Source organism: Callithrix jacchus, chromosome 20 (genome assembly GCF_049354715.1).
Source record: "Callithrix jacchus isolate 240 chromosome 20, calJac240_pri, whole genome shotgun sequence".
NCBI classification, from domain to species: Eukaryota; Metazoa; Chordata; class Mammalia; order Primates; family Cebidae; genus Callithrix; species Callithrix jacchus.
Window position 1 is genome coordinate 27,697,233 of NC_133521.1, and position 21,602 is coordinate 27,718,834.

A 21,602-nucleotide genomic window follows, 5' to 3' on the forward strand; every position below is an offset into this window, starting at 1 on the left:
TTTCCATTAGAAAAAAACTCAAGATAATATTAAAATCTGTGTTACTAATACATGATCTTGCCATGGCTATGAAATCTAGAAATCAACCTGTTGTTAGGGTATAGTGGTCTTTCTAATTATAAAAGTAATAACTATATAGTTTTAAATTTGTTTATTTATTTATTTATTTATATTTATTTAGTTTTTGAAATGGAGTCTCGCTCTGTTGCCAGGCTGAATGGAGTACAATGGTGTGATCTCAGCTCATTGCAACCTCCGCCTCCCAGGTTCAAGCAACTCTCCTGCCTCAGCCTCCTTAATAAGTGGGATTACAGGCATGTGCCACCATACCCAGCTAATTTTTTGTATTTTTAGTCAAGATGGGGTTTCATTGTGTTGCCCAGGCTGGTTTTGAACTCCTGAGCTCAGGAAATCCTTATTTATCTTTCCAGTTTCCAGTGGGGTTAGATACATTTATTATTTCTCTTTAGCATTTAGAAATACTTCTTACCAGTAGGTATGGTGGCTTATGCCTATAATCCCAACACTTTGGAAGGCTGAGGTGGGAGGATTGCTTGAGCCCAGGAGTTGGAGACCAGCCTGGGCAACATAGGAAGACGTTGTCCCTCTGGGAAAAAAAAATTAGCCGGGCATGGTGGCTTGCACCTATAGTCCCAGTTACTTAAGAGACTAAAGTGGGAGGATTGCTTGAGCCCAGGAGTTCAGGGTTGCAGTGAGCTATGATTGCACCACTGCATTCTAGCCTGAGCAATAGACTAAGACTCTGTCTCTAAAAAATACAAAAAATAAAAATAAAAAAAGAAATACTTCTAGCATATTTCTAGGCACATGGGAAACACTGAATAAATTTTTGCAAGTGTTGGGTATTATATCTCCAAAATCAGCTTGTTTTGTTCTAGAAGCTTCTTTTTATGCGGAACAAATGAAATTGTGATTAGGCTGGACCTGGTTCCCCACCCATATAATAACAGCACTTTGGGAGGCCAAGGTGGGTGGATCACTTGAAGTCAGGAGTTAGAGACCAGCCTGGCCAACATGGTGAAACCCCATCTCTGCTAAAAATACAAAATTTAGCTGGGCATGGTGGCATACACCTGTAATCCCAGCTACTCTGGAGATTGAGACAGGAGAATCATTTGAACCGGGAGGCGGAGGTAGCAGTGAACTGAGATTGCGACATTGTACTTCAGCCTGGGCAACATAGCCAGACTCCTGTCTCAAAGAGGAGGAAGAGGAGGAGGAGGAGGAGGAGGAGGAGGAGGAGGAGGAGGAGGAGGAGTTGGGGGGGGAAGAGGAGGGGGGGGAGGAGGAGGAGGAGGAGAGGAAGAAGAAACCATGTGATCAACAACTCTAACTGTAGTCTTACCAGACACCACCTTTCTTACAGGCATATGCAAACTATATAAATATAGCCCATCCAGCCATTGTTGTAACTTTTACTTTATCACAATAATTTTTAATTTTTGACACCCTCATCTCATGTTTTAATGTCTGACCCTATCCCTTCTCCCCCAGTTCACTCTCCACTGCTTGGCAGGACACTCCGTCTGGAATTGCTGAGTTAACAACTTCCTCTGCTGTGATCATGAAATTCTAATCTTTCCCCTCATGAGAGAACCTTCTGTGAATTGTATGCCCATATGCCACATATTCCCATTTTGCTTCTGAAGCGAGTTCCAGACACGTGACAAATGCCGTCAAACTCTTTACGGCAGATGTCCACAGGAGCATTCAAACTAAGCAACCGGGAAACGGGTTGATTCGTAGCAAAGTTTCTGTTTGACTTGACTGTCATAAACAATGAGATCACAAAGTAAATACTCCACATCTGGCTGTCTGGATTCTTACTTGCCTGGATATTTCTGGAAAGAAAGAAGCCATGTGGCTCAGTCAGCATCATGTTGTCTACATCATTATAACATTTTCTAAGAAGAAAAAAAATTTTGAGGGGGTTGATTCTTTGAATAACTTTCACTCTCACGACATGTGGGCGTCCGTGGTGTTTGAATGAGTACAATGTAGGCAGATTAAAGAGCTGGAGTATTTCAGTATGATATGGAGATACTTGTGGTAGAAACAAACAGGTAATTATTAAGTTCATAGATTACAATCTTGGCCTACTGCAGGAAAACAGTTGGTTAGTTGCCCCAGAATGTATAGTACCTTGTTTTTTTCCTTGTCTTTTGATTAAATGATACATTCTTTCTTTTTTTTTTTTGAGACCAAGTTTTGCTCTTGTTGCCCAGGCTGTAGTACACTGGTGTGACCTTGGCTCACTGCAAACCTCCATCCCCAGGGTTCAAGCGTTTCTTCTGCCTCAGCCTCCCAAGTAGATGGGATTACATGCATGTGCCACCATGCCCAGCTAACTTTTTATTTTTAGTAGAGACGGGATTTCTCCATGTTGGTCAGGCTGGTCTCAAACTTCTGACCTTAGGTAATCTGCCCACTTCAGCCTCCCAAAGTGCTGGAATTACAGGCGTGCTGGCCAAGCTACCACTGAATTAAAAGAGAAAAGTGCTTGTCTACATTCAGAAATATTTCTCAGCATTCCATTTCATAATGAATGCAGGTACAAAAATGCCAAATTGGTTATATCCTTATGCTTTAACCAAACACTCAAGTAGTTAAAACTTTGGGTAACCATTAGCTATGGAAATGCAATTTAGTTAAAGGTAAAGAAAAATCAAGAATTCTCCTAATAAGGGGTCTAAATATGTGTTAAAATACACATATTTTTTCCTGAAATGTGTTTGTATTAGGGATAGTCTATGTTGATTTTTCAGCATACTATTTGCACTTCGAATGCTTTTTCTCTCCTTAAAATGCACAGTAATAAAAGGTAATATTGTATTTGGAAGTGTGCTGGCAAGGGAAACTGGTGGAGTTAATCCAATAACTTGGAGTTCCTTGGAGAAAAGGCTCTATAGAAGCACAAGGTATTATTATCACCGTTATTGCTCTGTGGAGCTGGAAGCCTCTCTGCCCTTTGTAAAAGCTAGACGTTTAAGAAGGAATACAGAATTGTCATAGCACGAGCTGTGAGTTTCATATTTTCAAAAACTGTACACAACTGATAGAAAAAAATTTAAAAAGATTTCCATTAAGGAAATGATTTATGTAGATTTCTTATTATTATTCTTCATTTTCAAAGCTGATATTGTCAGTGATTATTTTCCTGGTATAGCATATAAGTGAAAATTTCAATGCCTAGGGGTATTATTGGTCAAACTGAAAATATGATCCTTTAAATTAGAATTTGTGACACATGGACCCTTGGGATTCATATGAACACAGACTCCCAGATGTACAGAAGAATTTACAGTTTTACGTTAATATTGGAACACTTGTGAATAGGAATCAGATACTCAGCCGAGAAGGTGTCATTATTAGGGAGGCATAAGTATAGTGGCTGAGAAGATTATCTCTGAAGTTTAGCCTCCATTCACATCTTGACTTCTGGTCATGTAATCTTAACAAAGTCATTAACTTCTTCAAGCCCCACTTTCTACATCTGTAAACTGGGTATGATGCAATTACATCGAAATCAATGCCTTGCACATTGATGAGTTCTGAGACTTGGAGGCCATTGTCTCAATTAAATGTTACCATCATTCCAATTAAGGTTAACCTAGAACTGTACTTATAACTATTAACTCAATTGTTACCAAGATAATTATATAGTGTCTGTACACTTCAGACTGTTACCTTTTATATTCTGCCATTGCTCTCTTTAGAGAATAAGAGAAAGGAGAGGTCATAGAAATTAATTCTCCAAATAGGAATGCTTCTACACTGTTGGTGGGAGTGTAAATTAGTTCCACCATTGTAGAAGACAGCATGGCAATTCCTAAAGGGTCTAGAACCAGAAATACCATTTGACCCAGCAATCCTATTGCTAGGTATACACCCAAAGGATTATAAATCATTCCACTATAAAGACACATGCACACGTATGTTTATGGCAGCACTATTTAAAATAGCAAAGACTTGGAACCAACCCAAATGCCCATCAATGATAGACTGGATAAAAGAAATGTGGCACTTATATACCATAGAATACTATGTAGCCATAAGAAAGAATGAGTTCATGTCCTTTGCAGGGACATGGATGAAGCTGGAAACCATTATTTTCAGCAAACTAACATAGGAACAGAAAACCAAACACTGCATGTTCTTATTCATAAGTGGGAGTTGAACGGTGAGAACACATGGACACAGGGAGGGGAATATCACAAACCATGGCCTGTCAGGATGTCGGGGGTAAGGAGAGGGAGAGCATTAGGACAAATACTTAATGCACCCGGGCCTTAAAACCTAAATGACGGGTTAATAGGTGCAGCAAACGACCATGGCACATGTATACCTATGTAACAAACCTGCATGTCTGCACATGTATCCCAGAACTTAAAAAGTTGCAAAAAAAAAAGAAATTAATTCTCCAGTTATTTGAGGAGAATAACTGGAGAATAACTTGGTGAGAGGGAAGTTATTTCATAAATATATGGCTTTGATGTAAGTTTTGACTATATAAATATGATTTAAGGAAATGAGAAATGTAAGTTAAAAGCACATTCGCTAATTAGCCATATATCTGCATCTTTTTTTGTTCCATCTTTATGAATGCTACATTACAAGTTCTTTCTTGGATGTCATGTTGTAAATAATCTCTTTAGGGCTATATTTTCAAAATTACTGTAGCAGTATTTCAGCATTTATTTACCAGGTATATCTGCTTATTCTAGTTATTTTTGTTACATTGTATTTTAGTTATCTCACAAATCAAAGGAAAGTATGTTTCAACTTTTCCTTCTGCAGATGTATGTCTTAAGAGAAGGTATTTTAGTATTCCCAGCCAACCTTAGATAAAAGAAATAGATATTCCCCAAGTTCATTTGTATATGTGGTCTTTTGCCTGAAAATAATTATGGGTACAAACATTCTGCATTTCCAAATATGTTAAACATATTTAGGGTGTCAGAGCGATGCTTTAAAACTGCGTCGACTCAGCCATGTCTAACTACAGCTTTGATGAAAATACTAGGTTGGTATTGGAAACAACTGATTTTATTGCTACAGACTGCTCAATAGGCATGTCTTTATTCAGCTGAGAGAAGTGTGAACCCAATTCTTATTTCAAGGTGGTATTTAAATTGGACCCAGTTAAAAACCTTGCAGTAGCTACATTTCACTGAAGACCAGTATATTCTCATTTCTTTTTATTTTTTTCTTTTTAAAGAATATATGTTGGTTCCTTTTCTATAGAATTTCACTCATAAGTCTCCATTTTCACATAGACACATACATACCCACATGTATTCCTTTACTTTGTTCTCGTTATTCTCTTTTGTTAAATTATATATTTATTCATTCTCTCTTAATTTTTCTCTTGTCCTCTCCCTGCTGGTGTCAAATGAATTCCTCTTTCTGCAGAAGCTCAGCTGGAAATGGATTAATGCAGCTGGAACACAACTACTGTAGTGTCAGGATGCTGGGGTGACCTCTGTGTTTGAAAAATAAAAGAATTGAAAAGTATCCAGCAGCTAAAAGTCAGGTGGAAAAAAATCTTGATGCATCTTGTTCATTTCCACTGTGAAGTGTTTGGTGCATCTCCAAGGTATCTTGTGAGAAAAGAATCATAAACACACACACACACAAACCTTAAATGAAGATGAAGTGGTCAGGCAGAAATGCTGAGTCTGGGATATGTTTTAATACATTTCAAATTAGCACTTCACAAGGAACCTGGAATATTGAGGCGCATGCTTGATATGACCAGAAATGTGACATTGTTCCTGCCCCGTCCACTTATATTGTATTATTTCCAGCAGCGAAAACCACCTCAAAAATTCATCTTTGAAAGATAAAATGGGTTCACGTTTCTAGCCATCCTTCATCAATGTCAGCTGTGATTGTTGGTCATTACATGGGTATCCTTGCTGCTGAGGCCAACAGCAACTTAGCTGGGACTGAAAGGATGTCCGTATTCTCTCCTGCTGGGTCACTTGCCTGCCAAGAGTATTTTTTTTTCCATGGCTAATATTCAATAAAATATCTGATGGTTAAAAACAAGATTGCTTAGCTTTGCAATTGTTATTAAATTCTTTTCCTGGGCTATAATGCATAGGCTTTGATCTAAAGTCCTACTGTTGCTAGAAGGACTCATGATAATGTGCACTGCTCTTTTTGCTATTCCTATAGGGAAAATAAACCCCACATTAGTTCCATATTAGTACCTGACTTAGAGAAGTTAAAAAGCACCAGAAAAAGGTTAAACAGAGTCAAGTACACATAAGAGAGCAGTGGTTATTAGTGTTCAGGGAGCCATTAAAAATTCTGCTTATACAGAAGAATTTATTAGTGTTCCTGCTTCTGGCTGCTTTATGCATTTTAATAAAGAAGTAGACTTTCTCTCTCTCTCTCTCTCGCTCTCTCTCTCTCTCTCTCTCTCTCTCTCTCTGTCTCTCTCTGTGTGTGTGTGTGTGTGTGTGTGTGTGTGTGAGAGAGAGAGAGAGAGAGAGAGAGATGGCTATGACTGAACAAGGACTTTAGCTATTTGGTCTGTCATTAATTTTATCCTTTTTTTTTCTCTCCTTTCCCCAAGTCTCCTTTTGTACCTTTCAGCTTCCTAGACAGTATTATGATTCTGAAAATCCTTCAGTTCCATTTTTATGAAGGCAATGCAGAAAGAATATGCCTATTAGTTCTATGAATTTGTTATTTTATTTTACATATATATGTGAAATACATATATATGGAAGCCTTTTTACTTTTGCTAGATATTTGGAGGTAGAGAAAAAACTAAATATGAAGTTTCAAGAGGCAAGAATCATTTGTGAAATTCTGTTTTTCTATGTGCTTTGAAATTAAAAAAAAACTGTTTATTAGAAAAGACATGTAGGTTATGATTTAAGGAAGTTATTTGAGCATATTCATTTAACAATTCCTTTTAAATGCTAATTGAAACAACCAAAGGAATATAAAATTAGAGAAAAAGGCATGCCAGTGTTAGAAACTAGCTACAATGCTACTGACATTCAGGAACTTGGAGAGATTTTTGCCAAATATACTGTAAAAAGATCGAACTATGAGGAGAGCCAACTAGCACGTGAAAGAAATGCCTTCCTTTCCTTCAAAGAGGAACAGACCCTAAGAAAAACCCAGTTGTAAGTTTGAAGTGTTAGGGGGTTGAGGGCAAGAGTGGTATTTAGAAATGGGTCACGGGGGGGAAAATATTTGTCTGTCATGTATACCAGGTACAGCACTGCACAGTATTCACTGCTAATTTACACTTGGGTATTTGTCAGGCTAAGTTATGTAGAACTTATTGTTACAATGAACCACAATCACCCTATTTTTGTGTGTTTCTTTTAATGCCTTTTTGTTGTGATCAGAGAACATATTTGGTGTGACTTAAATCCTTTTAACTTTATTGAGACTTGTCTTATCTCAATAAAACAAGATAGACCCAGAAAATGGTCTGTCTTGGACCACAGGTGCATTATATGTATTTTGCTGTTGTTGAATGGAGTCAATTAGGATGTGTTGGTTGGTGATTTTGTTGTTCAACTCTTCTATACCTTACTGATTTTCTGTTTGTTTTTCTTTGAATTTCACTTCATATACTCTAAAGCTGTACTATTAGGTGTATAGGATTATTATTATTGTATTGACAATTTGATCCCCATAGAGCTGTGATATTCTTTACTCTGTAATCTGCTTTATCTAATAATAATATTATTACTCCAGGTTTTTTTTTTGGTTAGTGTTAGCATGATGTATCTTTTTTCATCCTTTTATTTTTAGCTTATATGTGACTGTATTTAAAGTGTGTTTTTGCAGGCAGAATATAGTTAAGACTTCCTTTTATCTTCAATCTGACAACCTTTGCTTTTTAATTTAGGTATTTAGACCATTTATACTTAATGCAATTATTTATTTGGTTAGGTCTAAATCTATCATTCAGCTATTTGTTTTGTGTTTGTTCTATTTTTCTTTATTTTCTCTTCTTTTTCCTTTTGGATTAATTGAAACTATTTAGTAATTCTATTTTATCTTCTTTATGGTTCATTAGCTATAACTCTTTTTATTTGCTTTCTTAGTGGTTGTGTTAGGATATATAGTGTACATCTTTAATTGATTACAGTTTACTTCCAAATGACATAAAGTCATTTCATGTGTAGTATAAAAATCTTAAACAGCATGTTTCTAGTTCTCCCTCTCTGACCTTTGTGCTACTATTGTCATATGTTTTTCTTTTAAATTTGTTACAAATCCATACTATATTGTAGTTGTTTTTATTTACATAGTCAAGTGTCTTTTAAATAGATTTAAATAATAAAAAAATCTACATATTTATTCATGTTGTTATAATTTCTCGTCAGCTTCATTCCTTTATATAGATCCATATTTCCATCTGGTATTAATTTTCCTTTTTTCTGAAGGCCTCCTTTTAACATTTCTCATAGTGCAGGTCTTGCAGGTAATGCATTCTTCCAGCTTTCATATATACAAAATTCTTTATTTACTTTTGTTTTTCAAAGATGTTTTCACTGTATATAGAGTTCTGTATCTCCTCATCAGGGCATTTTCTGGATGCTGGCTCAGTTTCCCCTTCCTGCACCATGACTTAGAATTTTTCTCAAGCTGTAAGCTAAGGTAATCTTAGGGCTCATTTTACTCATTTTGTATCTCAAAGGGATCACCATTTTCCACTGCCTAATGTCCAGTTTTTCATATATTTTGATCATTATTTATTTGTTTCTGGCAGGAGAGTAAATCTGGTTCTTGTTACTCTGTCTTTGTTACAAGTGGAAGTCCCTGTAATTAGATTGTAAATAAATTTGCATTAAACTTTTTTCTTCATATATTTCCTTCCCATATGTTTGATGCAAGCAGGTCTATAAATGTTGAATTATTAATTGTTGAATCAGTTAAAAAATTCTACCTTTTATTACATAATTTTGCTTTTTATTTTTTTTAGTACTTAAATTTATTTTTCTTTTTTTTTTTGCAATTAATATTGCTACTCTTGGTTTACTTTGTTTTCTATCTGTCTGGAATTTCTTCAGTCATCCGATTATTTGGTTTTATTATTTTAAATTTACTTTTTATTTTAAGCAAAGTACATAATGTCAGGTAATGAATGCAGAATATTACAAGGCCTGAGATACATAATATTACAGGTCTCCTTAGTCCTACATCCTGCTCCCCAGTGGCAATTACTTTCAAACATTTTAGGTGTTTTGTTTGTTATTTTCTTGGATAGTTTAGAAGAAACATTTCTGCAGTGAGTGTTTTTTTTTTCATTTTTAGATATCATCAATCGACCTCCTACTAGTGTTGATGAGTTTTAATTTTCTTATGTCTATCCCCTCTCACAACCACACACACATTTCTTTCTAGTCCTTCTGTCCTCTCATTATACAGATGTGATGTTTGGCTAAATCATAACCAGAATTTTTATTATCATAATAACAGAAAAATATACAGCTGAGTCTTTTTTTGTGTGCTATGTTAACATTATCTTGCATGTTCAACCTTTTGTTTTTCCTGGATTTGGCAATTGTTTTGTATTTCTCATTTTATTTTCTATATATTAATACCTATTACCAGTTTTCAGCCTCACATTCTTTGCCAAGTTACAAAACATAATTAAAAGCTACAGATGATTTCTCAATGATACTTACTTTCTTTTAGGTGTCTCTCCTGGAACCTACCGTCACTGTGCTTCACTATGGACTGCTTGCTTTCCAAGCTTGTTGCAGAGTCATCAGCCTCCTTCAGCACCATCCTGTGAATTCCTGTCACCAATCCTTTGTGCTGGATCCCCAAGTTTTTGTATCCTCTGTTCCTCTTCCTTGCTTTGATCTTTCAGTTTTGTTTGTCACATCTTGTAGCTTCCTGAGAAATGGTACATTGGAAGTAATTTTTTTTTGAGATCTTGCATGTTTGAAAATGTCTTTAGTACCCTTTCATTTTTTTTTTTGAGAATTTTTGTGAGACATACTTGGTTTTGGAGTTGTTGTTGAGAGGTCAAATGCTATTCTGAGTTCTTATACTTTGTATGAGACATATTTTTTCACTTTGAGAGTTTTTAGATCTTTTCGTTTTTAAAACAGATTATGTGCTCTAGAAGGCGTCTCCTAACATTCATTATGTTGGACACCAGCTGGAAACTCATGTCCTTTAATTATGATTTTAAAAAATATCATAACTTTTATAATTTTCCTCCCTCTGTTTTTTCTTTCTGGAACTCATATTAATACCTAAACTTTATTCAGAATTTACTATGTATGGCAGACCGTCTTCTAATGGTTTCACTTGTATTAAGTTGAATTAGGTATCGCTATCATATTCATTTTCCAGATGAAGAAATGGAACTCAGGGAAGTCAGTGTGTCTCAGGTTATGCAGGTGATAGACAGTGGAACTGGGATTCAAACCTTGGCAGATCCAAGTTGGAGAAGGGATTTTAATTCCTTCTTATATAAACTTGCAAGTGCCCTGAACCCCAAACATCAGAGTTATGTGGTGTCTCTCCTGAGCCTTTCTGAAGTTGTGTAGCTACGGCTAGCCTGGGTTGTGCTTTCTCTGATCAGCTGAGTCTATTAGTCTTACAGCTTTCCAGGTTCATATACTTTGTAGTATTAATTTATTTTCAGCTTTAAAATATAATTATTAAATCCCATATAACTGATTATTGTTTCTTAATGCATTTTGACAGTGTCTGTTTCTTAGTACAACAGTTGATTAGCTTAATTACATTCTCTACATCTCACTTTATGTTTATTCTTTCAATTTTACTCAGAGCTTTCATGAGGATTAAGTGACAATATATGTAATGCACATAGAACAGTGTGTGGTACATATTACATGCTATATAGGTAGCTATCAGCATTATTATTTCATATTAAAACAAGATATCTGCAAAAGACACTATTCTTCTCTTAAGAATATTTTCTGTTCTCTATTCTACTTTCTCCTTTTTTTTCATCTCAAGGAACAATAAGGGATATTTTATTTCTTCTCATTCCTCTTCCACTATCATTGTCCTACATTTTGCTGAGATAATTTACTACTTTTATCCCAGTTTATGATCAGAATATCTGTTGTATCTTGGGTGCTATTTTCCCTGACTCATTGTATATTTATAAATGTATTTCTTTCATATTTCGTCTGGGTCCCCAAATTCTTGATGTTCATTTTTCTCCCTCACACTAATCTTAAAAATATTATTCCATCATCATCTAGGTTTCAGTGTTGCAGATGAAGTATCTGATGTCAGCCTCATTTCTTTTTTTCTTTATTTGTAACTTGCACATTCTGTCTTGAAAATTGTGACATTTTCTTCTTATCCTTGGAGTTAAGAAATTTTTCAGGATGGCTGAGTGTGTGTTTCTTCTTACTCTTACCTGAAACTACACGAGCCTTTTCCCTCTGTAGGCTTTAGCTCAGGGACAGTTTCTCCTGTTAATTTAGTTATTGCCTCTCCCCTATAGTTTTACTCTTCTCCTTGTGTAACTCCTATTATTCACCTCCTGGATTTCCAGTGTCTATTTCCTCAGGCCTTGGATCTTTTCCTTTTTTATTTTAATCTCTGTTTTCCCCCTAGATTTTAAAACATTTATTCTGTTTTAACTGCTATGCCATTATTTCAGGGCTCAACAGTGACTATTTACCCTTCCATTAATGTATTTACTCTTTATGTAGTCTTAATGGGTTGTAGAACTTTCTAGGCTTATTACATAAAGATAAAACTAGAAAGAAAATTACGTTAGCTTTGTCTATATAAAACAGGGATAAGAAATAAATTGATAAAATAACTGTAACACAGGTGCCAAAGTGTTAATGTTCTATATATGAAGCTTTTATAAACCAGGAACATACCTATACCAATGAAAAATAAAAGAGATATTAGCAGAAAATTTACTGATGAAGAAGTACTATAACCAGTAAATTTCTGAAAACATTTTTAACTTCTCTAGTAGTTAAAGAAATGTGAATTCAAAATAACTTTCTATAAAATTACAATATTTAAAAGATTTTGTCATTCATTATGATGAGTAATATAGATATGCTTCTATGGCTCAAAGATATATTTGGTTACAAGTAATAGAAAACCCAATTCAAGTAACTTAACAAATGAGATTTATTGACTCTTGTTATTTGAATTCCAGAGGATGGGTTTGTTTCAGGGACTCAGCAATATTACCTAGAAGTGAGTTTCTTTTTATTTCTCCTCTTTGCTGTCACCATAAGATTATCAACATTTCCTGAGACTCTCTGCTTCCTACTAGCTGGGTAAATGAGAGGGTTATTCTGGAACCTTTCTCAGAAGGGAAGCAGTTTCCTTTGGCAGAATCCCAGTTTATTTTTTAGATCCTATTGGCCCAACTTGAGACATATGCTCATCCCTGAAACAACAGCTGGATCCATGTGGTTACATTGCTTAGCTAAGCCTTGAATTACATCTCCCATCTGGAATTAAGAGTGGGACCATCTTCCCTCAAAGTGTGTGTGTGTGTTGGATAGAAGAGGTGAAAATACCTGCATAAAAATGGGGGATGCTATCAAGAGACAGACAAAAGGTTTTAGAGAAGCACATAGAATGCCCACTATCCATGCATTGCTTCTGGACATAAAAAATTGGCGTATACTTCCTGTTATGAAACTGGCAATAGGAATTAAAAACTTTAAAATGTGCTTATGTTATTCAGAAATTCAATTTTTTGGCATTTATATCAGATAGTTATGGATATATAATACATAAATATCTGGCTATTATGTAACTAAAGCTGCATCCTTTATAGTAACTAAAAATTTGGAAATATTTAAATATCTAACTGCATGAGTTTGATGAAATTGTGTATTGGACATTCAATATTCATACAATGAAATACTATTTAACAATGAAAAATGATGCTAGTAAGACTATTTGAGGGCATGGGAAGAGTTCACTATGTCTTATTAGGTAGAAAGAGCAGGCTACAAAATCTATGATCTTTTTTGGGGGGAAAAGTATATATTTCTAGAAACAATAGATGAAAAAAGGCTAGATAACAAAATATTAATAGTGGTTATCCCTGGGAGGTGGGTGGTAGAAATATATGCTTGCATATCTGTATTTTCATAAATTTCTTATAATACATCTTTAGTATTTTAATTTATTCTCCAATTTTATGTATTTTTTACTTATTGCACTGGCTAGAACCTTTAGTACAATATTGAAAAGACTTGGTAAGAGTAGATACCCTTGCCTTGTTCCTGATCTCAGGGAAAAGTGTTACTGTTTCACAATTAAGAATAATGATAGGCATGGGTTTGGCAGATGTCCTTCATCAGTTTGAGAGAGTTTTTTTTTTTTTTTTTTTTTCCTGTCACCCGGGCTGGAGTGCAGTGGTGCAATCTCAGCTCACTGCAACCTCTGCCTCCTGGGTTAAAGCAATTCTCCTGCCTCAGCCTCCTGAGAAGCTGGGATTACAGGCACACAACACCACGCCCGGCTAATTTTTGTATTTTTAGCAGAGACGTGGTTTTACCATGTCGGTCAGGCTGGTCTCAAACTCCTGACCTTGTGATCCATCCTCCTCAGCCTTCCAAAGTGCTGGGGTTACAGGCATGAGCCACCATGGCTGGATGAGAGAGTTCTTTTTTACTTGTGATTTGCTGAAGTTTTATCATAAGGGGTGTTAAATATTGTCAAATGATTTTTTAAACATCTGTCGAGATGATAATATGATTTTTTTCTTATTCTACGAATGTGGTATATTATACTGATTGATTTTCAAAAGTTAATCAACCTTGCATTTGTGAGATAGACACTGCTTGGTCATGGTGTATTACTGTTTTTAATATATTGCTGAATTTAATTTGCTAATGTGTTGTTAAACATTTTTTTTTTTAACCTGTGTTCATGAAGGATACTGATCTATATATTTTTTATTATCATATCTTTTCTAGGCTTCTGGGCTTCTTTGTAAAACAAGTTGGTAGGTTTTCTCTTCTTCTCTATTTTCTGAAAGCGCTTATATGGGATTGGTGTTATAGCTTCTTGAAACATATGCTAGAATTCACCAGTGAAGCGATCTAGTACAGGAGGACTTTATTGTGGAGAAGTTTTTGATTTTAAAATCAGTTTTTAAATAGATACCGGGTTATTTAGATTGTCAATTTCTTTTCATGTAAATTTTGGTAATAGGTACTTGTCAAGGAATTTTTTATTTCATCTAAGTTGTTAAATGTGTTGGCAGTTTATTGTTTTAATATCTTTAGAATCTATAGTCACATTCCTGATATTGGTAATTTCTATTTTTTTTCTTGATTAGTTTTGCTAGGAGTTTATCAGTTTAATTAAGTAGTTTAAAGAACCAACTTTTATATTTTTTTCCTACTATTTGTCTGTTTTCTGTTTCATTGATTTCCATTCTAATTTTTATTGTCTCCTTCCTCTTCCTGTGCATTCAGTTTTCTCTATTTTGTTTTATTTTCTCATAATGGAGCTTAGATTATTGACTTTATACCTTTCTTCTTTAAAAAAATTTTAGAAAAAGTAGTTAAAGCTAAAATTTTCCCTTTAAGCACTGGGTAGGCTGTATCCCACAGTTTAGAAGTACTGTGTTTCCATTATTTTCTCATCTTGTAATTTCTTCTTTGGCGACTCGTTATTCAAAAGTATACTGTTCAAATTCCAAATATTTGGGGATATATTCTTGATAGCTACTCATAATTGATTTTTAATTTAACACTTTTATGGTCCGAGAATATACTCTGCATAATTTCAATCTTAAGATATCTATTGAGACTAGTTTTATGAATCAGCATGTCTCATTTTGGTGAGATTTCCTTGTGGACTTGAAAGAATATGTGTTCTGCTGATAGCACTTTTATAATATAAGAAATCCTATAAAATTCTCTCAAGATCACTAATCCTGATGTGTTTAAATTGACTGCTTTTTGACAGAATAGCAAAACAATTGATATTTACCTTTAGCTCTCCCAGTGGGATTATTTATTTTATTTTACCTGTTTCCCAAAGTTCCCTTTGCTTTGTTTATCCTTCTGTCAGTATGCCTTTAAGATCTTTCCTTTTCTTTTCTTTTTTGAGATGGAGTTTCACTCTTGTTGCCCAGGCTGGAGTGTGATCTCAGCTCACTGCAACCTTGTGTTCAAGTCCTTCTCCTTCCTCAGCCTCCTGAGTAGCTGGGATTGTGGGCACTCACCACCACACCCAGCTAATTTTTGTATTTTTAGCAGAGATGGGATTTCCCCATGTGGGCCAAGCTAGTCTTGAACTCCTAACCTCAGGTGATTTACCGGCCTCAGCCTCCCAAAGTGCTAGAATTAAGGTGTTAGTCACTGTGCTTTGGCCCAGATCTTTTCTGATCTCTGTAAAAAATTATAGTAGCATAAGTTGCTGGTGTAATTTTGGTGACTACTTAAGAAAACACTTTTTATATTTTCAAAATATATCTTAGATTCCTATTCTAAAGAAATAGAAAAAAAGAAAGAGTTATTACATCAGTATTTGAAGAATTCGTGGATTCAAAGTGTCTCCTTCTATACTGAGTTATACAGGAATATAAGCTATGAGGCTGGTGCCGCATTCCCTGTTTTCATTCTCACATGTATGAGTGAATAAATGAGGTGAATGGAATAAATTTAATAATTGAATTTTGGGCACACTGAACCAGGTATATTAATGCTGGTAGGACTCTTCTATATCTCACTCTATATTGAACTTTCCCTGGAGACAAGAGCCTTATATACAAAAGCTCTGTGATGGAAGTGAGCCTGTTTCACATGAGGGGCCAGTAAGGCAGGAGCATGGAGAATAAAAGATGAATAAAAAAGGCAGGACTGAACTTACAGGGCTCTGTTGATTTGTTGAGAATGTTGATCTTTATCCTAGTAGCAGAGAGACACTGTAGAAGGGATTTATGTAGGGAGATCACCTGCTTTAGAAAGACCCCTCTGGCTACATAATAGAACACTGACTAAATGGATTCAAGAGGAAAAGTAAGAAGAGATTAGTCTCTGGGCAAGAGATAATGGCAGATTGGATTATGGAGGCGATGGTGGAGGTGGAGAGAAGTTGAGCTGGTAATGTGTGTCTCCTTCCACTGCTGCCCATCCCTGTCTCTTTCTTAAGCTACTGTAGGACCCAGGCAAAAAAAAGACTAGGAAATATCCCTAAGAGGAAGGCCAATAAAAGCGGAGAAAAGGCTAACCTATAACAAATTTCAAATACTTAGAGGTTCTTAGGATAGCACTTGCAGGAAGAAAACCATAAAACAAGTGCTAAATCTCTCATGGATGACATGCATGTTTAACAGATGCATCAGTAAACCTCTGTCTCACACTCCTGTAAGTACAGGAAGCCATCTGTTCAACAATAATTTTCGATGTAGAAGGTTGAGGCAATAAATTTGAAAGGACAGCCGAGCGTGGTGACTCATGCCTGTAATCCTAGCACTTTGGGAGGCTGAGGTGGACGGATCATGAAGTCAGGAGATCGAAACCATCCCGGCCAACATGGTGAAACCCCGTCTTAAAAAAAAAAAAAAATAGTTACCACCTGAAAGGACAGGTATTAACCTTTGATTGATATTTTTAATGCAACCCATTAAAAATATGGGGTAAAACAAAGTGGTAAATGGCATTATTTTTGTGTCTCTGTAGGTTGTAAGGCCACTGCCTTGATAATACCAGATACAGGTGATGGGGAGGAAGGCAGCAAACCACATTGCCATGTGTGTACCTATGCAACAATCTTGCATGTTCTTCACATGTACCCTAAAACCTAAAACACAATAAAAATATATATATATACATAAAAGTAATATTTGAATGCAGTATTTTTAAATTTTCAAATCAATTAATTGAATTAATAGTTGAATAAAAGTGTTTTACTTGATATGATGATTTAGTTTTTAAAATAAATCCTATATACTATTCAACATTGTATATACCTATAGTGTACAGCATAGAGTAGATAATCAGTAACTCACTATTGAACTGAACCAAGCAAGCTTGATCTCCATCTTCCTATGTTTATTTATTTATTTGTAATTATTATGCTTTAAGTTCTGGGGTACATGTGCAGAATGTGCATGTTTGTTACATAAGTATACACATGCCATGATGGTTTGCTGCATCCATTGTGCTGTCATCTACATTAGATATTTCTCCTAAAGCTATCGCTCCCCATCCCCCACCCCCTGCTATCCCTCCCCTAGCCCCCCACCTCCTGACAGGCCCCGATGTGTGATGTTCCCCTCCCTGTGCCCATGTGTTCTCATTGTTCAACCCCTACATATGAGTGGGAACATGTGGTGTTTCGTTTTCTGTTCCTGTGTCAGTTTGCCGAGAATGATGGTTTCCAGCTTCATCCATGTCCCTGCAAAAGACATGAACTCATCTTTTTTTTATGGCTGCCTAGTATTCCATGGTGTATATGTGCCACATTTTCTTAATCCAATCTATCATTGATGGGCATTTGGGTTGGTTCCAAGTCTTTGCTATTGTGAACAGTGCTGCAATAAACATACGGGTGCATGTGTCTTTATAATAGAATGATTTATAATACTTTGGGTGTATACCCAGTAATCAGATTGCTGGGTCAAATGGTATTTCTAGTTCTAGATCCTTGAGGAATTGCCACACTGTCTTCCACAATGGTTGAACTAATTTACACTCCAACCAACAGTGTAAAAGCACATCCTCTCCACATCCTCTCCAGCAACTGTTGTCTTGAATGTAATATTTTTAAAAATCAAAGTTAATGCCAAAAATTTGATGTTGCACAAACTATGAAAATTTAGAATAAAAATGACTGTGGTTGGTTTGTTTAAAATATATATATATATATATGTGTGTGTGTGTGAAAGGACAGGTAGTAGCCTTTGACTGATATTTTTAATGCAACCCATTAAACAAAGTGGTAAATGGCATTATTGTTGTATCTCTGTAGGCCGTAAGGCCAGTGCCTTGATAAATTTCTTGATTAATACTGTTGTTTCCAGCTTTCCATTTCTGTCTTTTATGTATCATTTCAAACAAACTTAAACTATAGTGGCTCCAGCATGTTTTACTGTCTTTCTCAAAGAACAAGAAAAAGAAAAATATACACGAACAAAGATATCCCTTGATGTTAGATCTCAGCAGCACAGCATCATGACATCTACCTATAATGTATCCAACAAAGACCTAGAGAAAAAGCCAAAATATGTACATTTGTATGAGGATGTTTTTTGCTTGTAGATGGACAACGTTATTAACAACCCCATATGAAGAGGATTTTGAATGAGTAATTCTGAGTGAATAGAAAATAGAAGCCCTTAAAAGAATAAAAGGACAGAAAGCCATTTCTTGAAAAGAACACAAAACATTTATATTATGCTTAGTATTTTTCGGTTCTTGGCAAAGTCTTGTTTATTTTTTTAGAATCACTTCCTACTGAGTTCAAGTAATTCTTTATACCTTCTCTGTGATTTCTGTGGCTTTAATTATGTTCTCTGCCTAAAATGACAATTTCATCCGTTACCCAATATGATTGTTGCTTTCTGATCAGTTTCCATTTTTAGGTAAATTCTCCAGATATCCTATTTATCAAATTGTGTGGTGGGAGGACAGGGAATTGAGGTCTTTGCCACTTTTTTTCTCTTTCTCTCTCTCTGTCATGTATGTTCTACCTGGTGGTTACATAGCCTTTTACTTTATTTTGTGGCATATAGACTTGTCCTTAATTAGAATAAAAACTATTATCTAGATTTCCCTTTATATTAATAGAAAGATTATAGTTTATATTTCTCTTTCTATTATGTCCTTGGTTTGCTGCTCCAAATGTTGTCATTCAGTTGAGTTGACTTGAATGGTTATAATTCACAGAAATATAATTAATGTCAGTGGTGTTTCTAACACATTCTATCTTACTTTGAAAAAAAATTACTAAGTTTTTTTAAAGGAATATGATTATATGAAGGATGATGTCCAAATATTCTGTATCTTAATATAATATATAGTCAGAGAATACAAAATTCATCTGAAGTAATGAAACTTAGCTTACAAATTGTCTGAGTACCTGTCTCTGGTTGGCGGGGCAGAATCAGCTCTGCAGGGTGGGCAGGAAAAGAAAGCAATAAAGGTTTTAGAGAAAACTAAGCTGGCTGATGGGAGAGCCATAGGGAGAGGCTGGCTGATGGATTGGCTATTTCCTCTAAAGCAGCAGGTGATGCTGAAATCAGGAGTATGCATAGTAAGATTTCATCAGAAATCCAGGGTTCATAGGCCAAAGCCAGGAGGCCAAATAGATCATTGATTGAGTGAAGAAATCGGAGTCACATATCAAATTCCAAAGCATAGAACCAGACCATGGAAACAGGTGGCAAAAGGCCAACTCTAGGCAAGTGGCCCTGGGTCACTTGGGTTGTCCTAGCAAAGATATATGTTCATCTGGCCTAACTTGTCTTTTACTGGTTTCTTCAATGCCAGAAAAGTACCTAGGGAGTTTAAAGGGCCAGAGACAAAGCTGAGGAATAACAAGGATGACTTTCCTAACAGTAGTTCTGATGAGGTACTGGACCAGCCATGGGAAGATCAGACAACTCCTTCCTAGACATTTGCTGAACAACTGACTTTAGATGAAGTCCTGCTTATAGGTGGGAATTTGAATTAATAGCTTATTAAATTCCTCTGGCTTCAAGAATTCTATGATTTTGTCTTTTAAAGTGTATTATTGGAGTATAGAAGGTCAGTTTCTTATTCAGGAAGCATATATTGAATGCTGTTTTTAATAGAAAGAACTCTTAAGCAGCTGTAAAGATATTAAATGCTTCCCGCTCTAGAACTGACAACCCTGAGTCATAGCAGTCTTAAATTACAATGTCTCATTCAGCAGTAAGCATGGTTACTTAAGCAGACAAGTGGATTTTTCTTTCCCTTTCAGGTAAAAGATGATGTTGGTTTAGCTACATATATTTTTAATTTTTATTTTTATTTCAATGTTGGGGGCACAGGTGGTTTTTGGTTACATGGATAAGTTCTTTAGTGTTGATTTCTGAGATTTTAGTGCACCTGTCACCCAAGCAGCCTACACTGTACCCGATATGTAGTGTTTTATCCCTCACTCTCATCTCAGTCTTCCTCACCCAAGTCCTCAAAGTCCACTATATCATTCTTATGCCTTTGCATCCACATAGCTTAGCTCAGTCTGGCTACATTTAAATGGCATGGTATACTAGGTCCATTGATTTGTCATTTGATTTTAGAGGTGACAAGTGGCAGTGCTTAAGCCTGCTCTCAGTTTTGACCACCTTCTCATAATTCACATTGGATGCCATGGGACTACCTTAGTATAATCACAATCCCTTTTTTTCTTGAGATGCATTACCAGGCAGATATATATGTATCTGCATTGGTCAGTGGCCAGGCCAGATTCCACAATAATACTAGTGTCGTGTCAACTAAACATAAAGGCTTAAATGAGACTTTCATAACTGTCCAGGTCCTGTGAGGTTTTGTAAGAAGGCAATGGAAAACCAGTGAAGAATTTCCAGTAAGTAACTCTGTTTGTTTAACAAATACTGATAGTGTCAGGCTATCCACAAGTGAAACAGCAGACATAGTTTCTATTGTCAAATAACCTCTATAGATAAAAAAAACGTAATCATAAAATAATGTGATAGGTGCTATAATGGGAAGAATTACAAGATAAGAATATTTAAGCAAGAAAATTACATGGAATTAGATGGGAGTTGGTCAAGGAAGGCATCTTAGAGGAGGTGATATGTAAGAACAAGGAGCCAGATGACAAATAAGGAAGTGTGTCCCAGACAAAGGGTGAACATTTACAAAGAATCAGGGAGAGAGAAGATGGAGCACTGTCAGAATTGAAGATAACTGAGGTGGTTAGAAGGTCAAGTGCTTTAATCAGAGTAGTCTATGTGGGCTCACAAATCAATACTTACAGGGTTTTCTAGCCTGAATTCATACTGTCTAAATGTGAAGAAACTTTAATCTAATCTAGGTATATATAAGTTAGGAGTAGATGACTGAAAGTGACGTGTTCTAATGTCCTTGTGGTGTTTTTAGGAGGTAATATATTGGTGAATCTTTGATAAGTTTTTGTGCACCTCTTATAGAATAAAAACAAAATGTATAATTTTTAAATTAGTAGAGGAGAAAAATGGAAAGAGAACAAACAAAAACCACAAGAATACAAAAAAGTGGGGAGGGGATGGGGGAAAAGACGACACAAATAGAAAACCTGAAATAACATGGTAGATATAAATACAATATGTCAGTAATTACATTACTAAATTAGAGGACAAAAGTTATCAAATTGAGTTAAAAAACAACAAGCAAAATCCAACAATATGTTATTGATAAGAAAGGCATCTGAAACTTAAGGAAATAGAAAGATTAAAAATAAAAGCATGGGAAATGGTATACCAGGAAAATTGGAAACAAAGGCAAGGTTGTGAATATATTAATATCAGATGAAAAACATTTTAAGACAACTAATATTACTGAAAACAAAGAGGATTATTTTGTAATTATAATGTGTCTTATTCACTAGAAAAATATAACAATTACAATTTTTAT

The 21,602-nt window shown here is 35.4% G+C and overlaps 1 protein-coding gene across 32 annotated transcripts in view; it reads left to right on the plus strand.

The window, feature by feature from the left end:
• The window catches only part of ZFHX3 (zinc finger homeobox 3), a 1,555,416-nt gene that overhangs the window by 140,543 nt on the left and 1,393,271 nt on the right, over positions 1–21,602 (plus strand). The gene's annotated exons all lie outside the window — the stretch shown is intronic.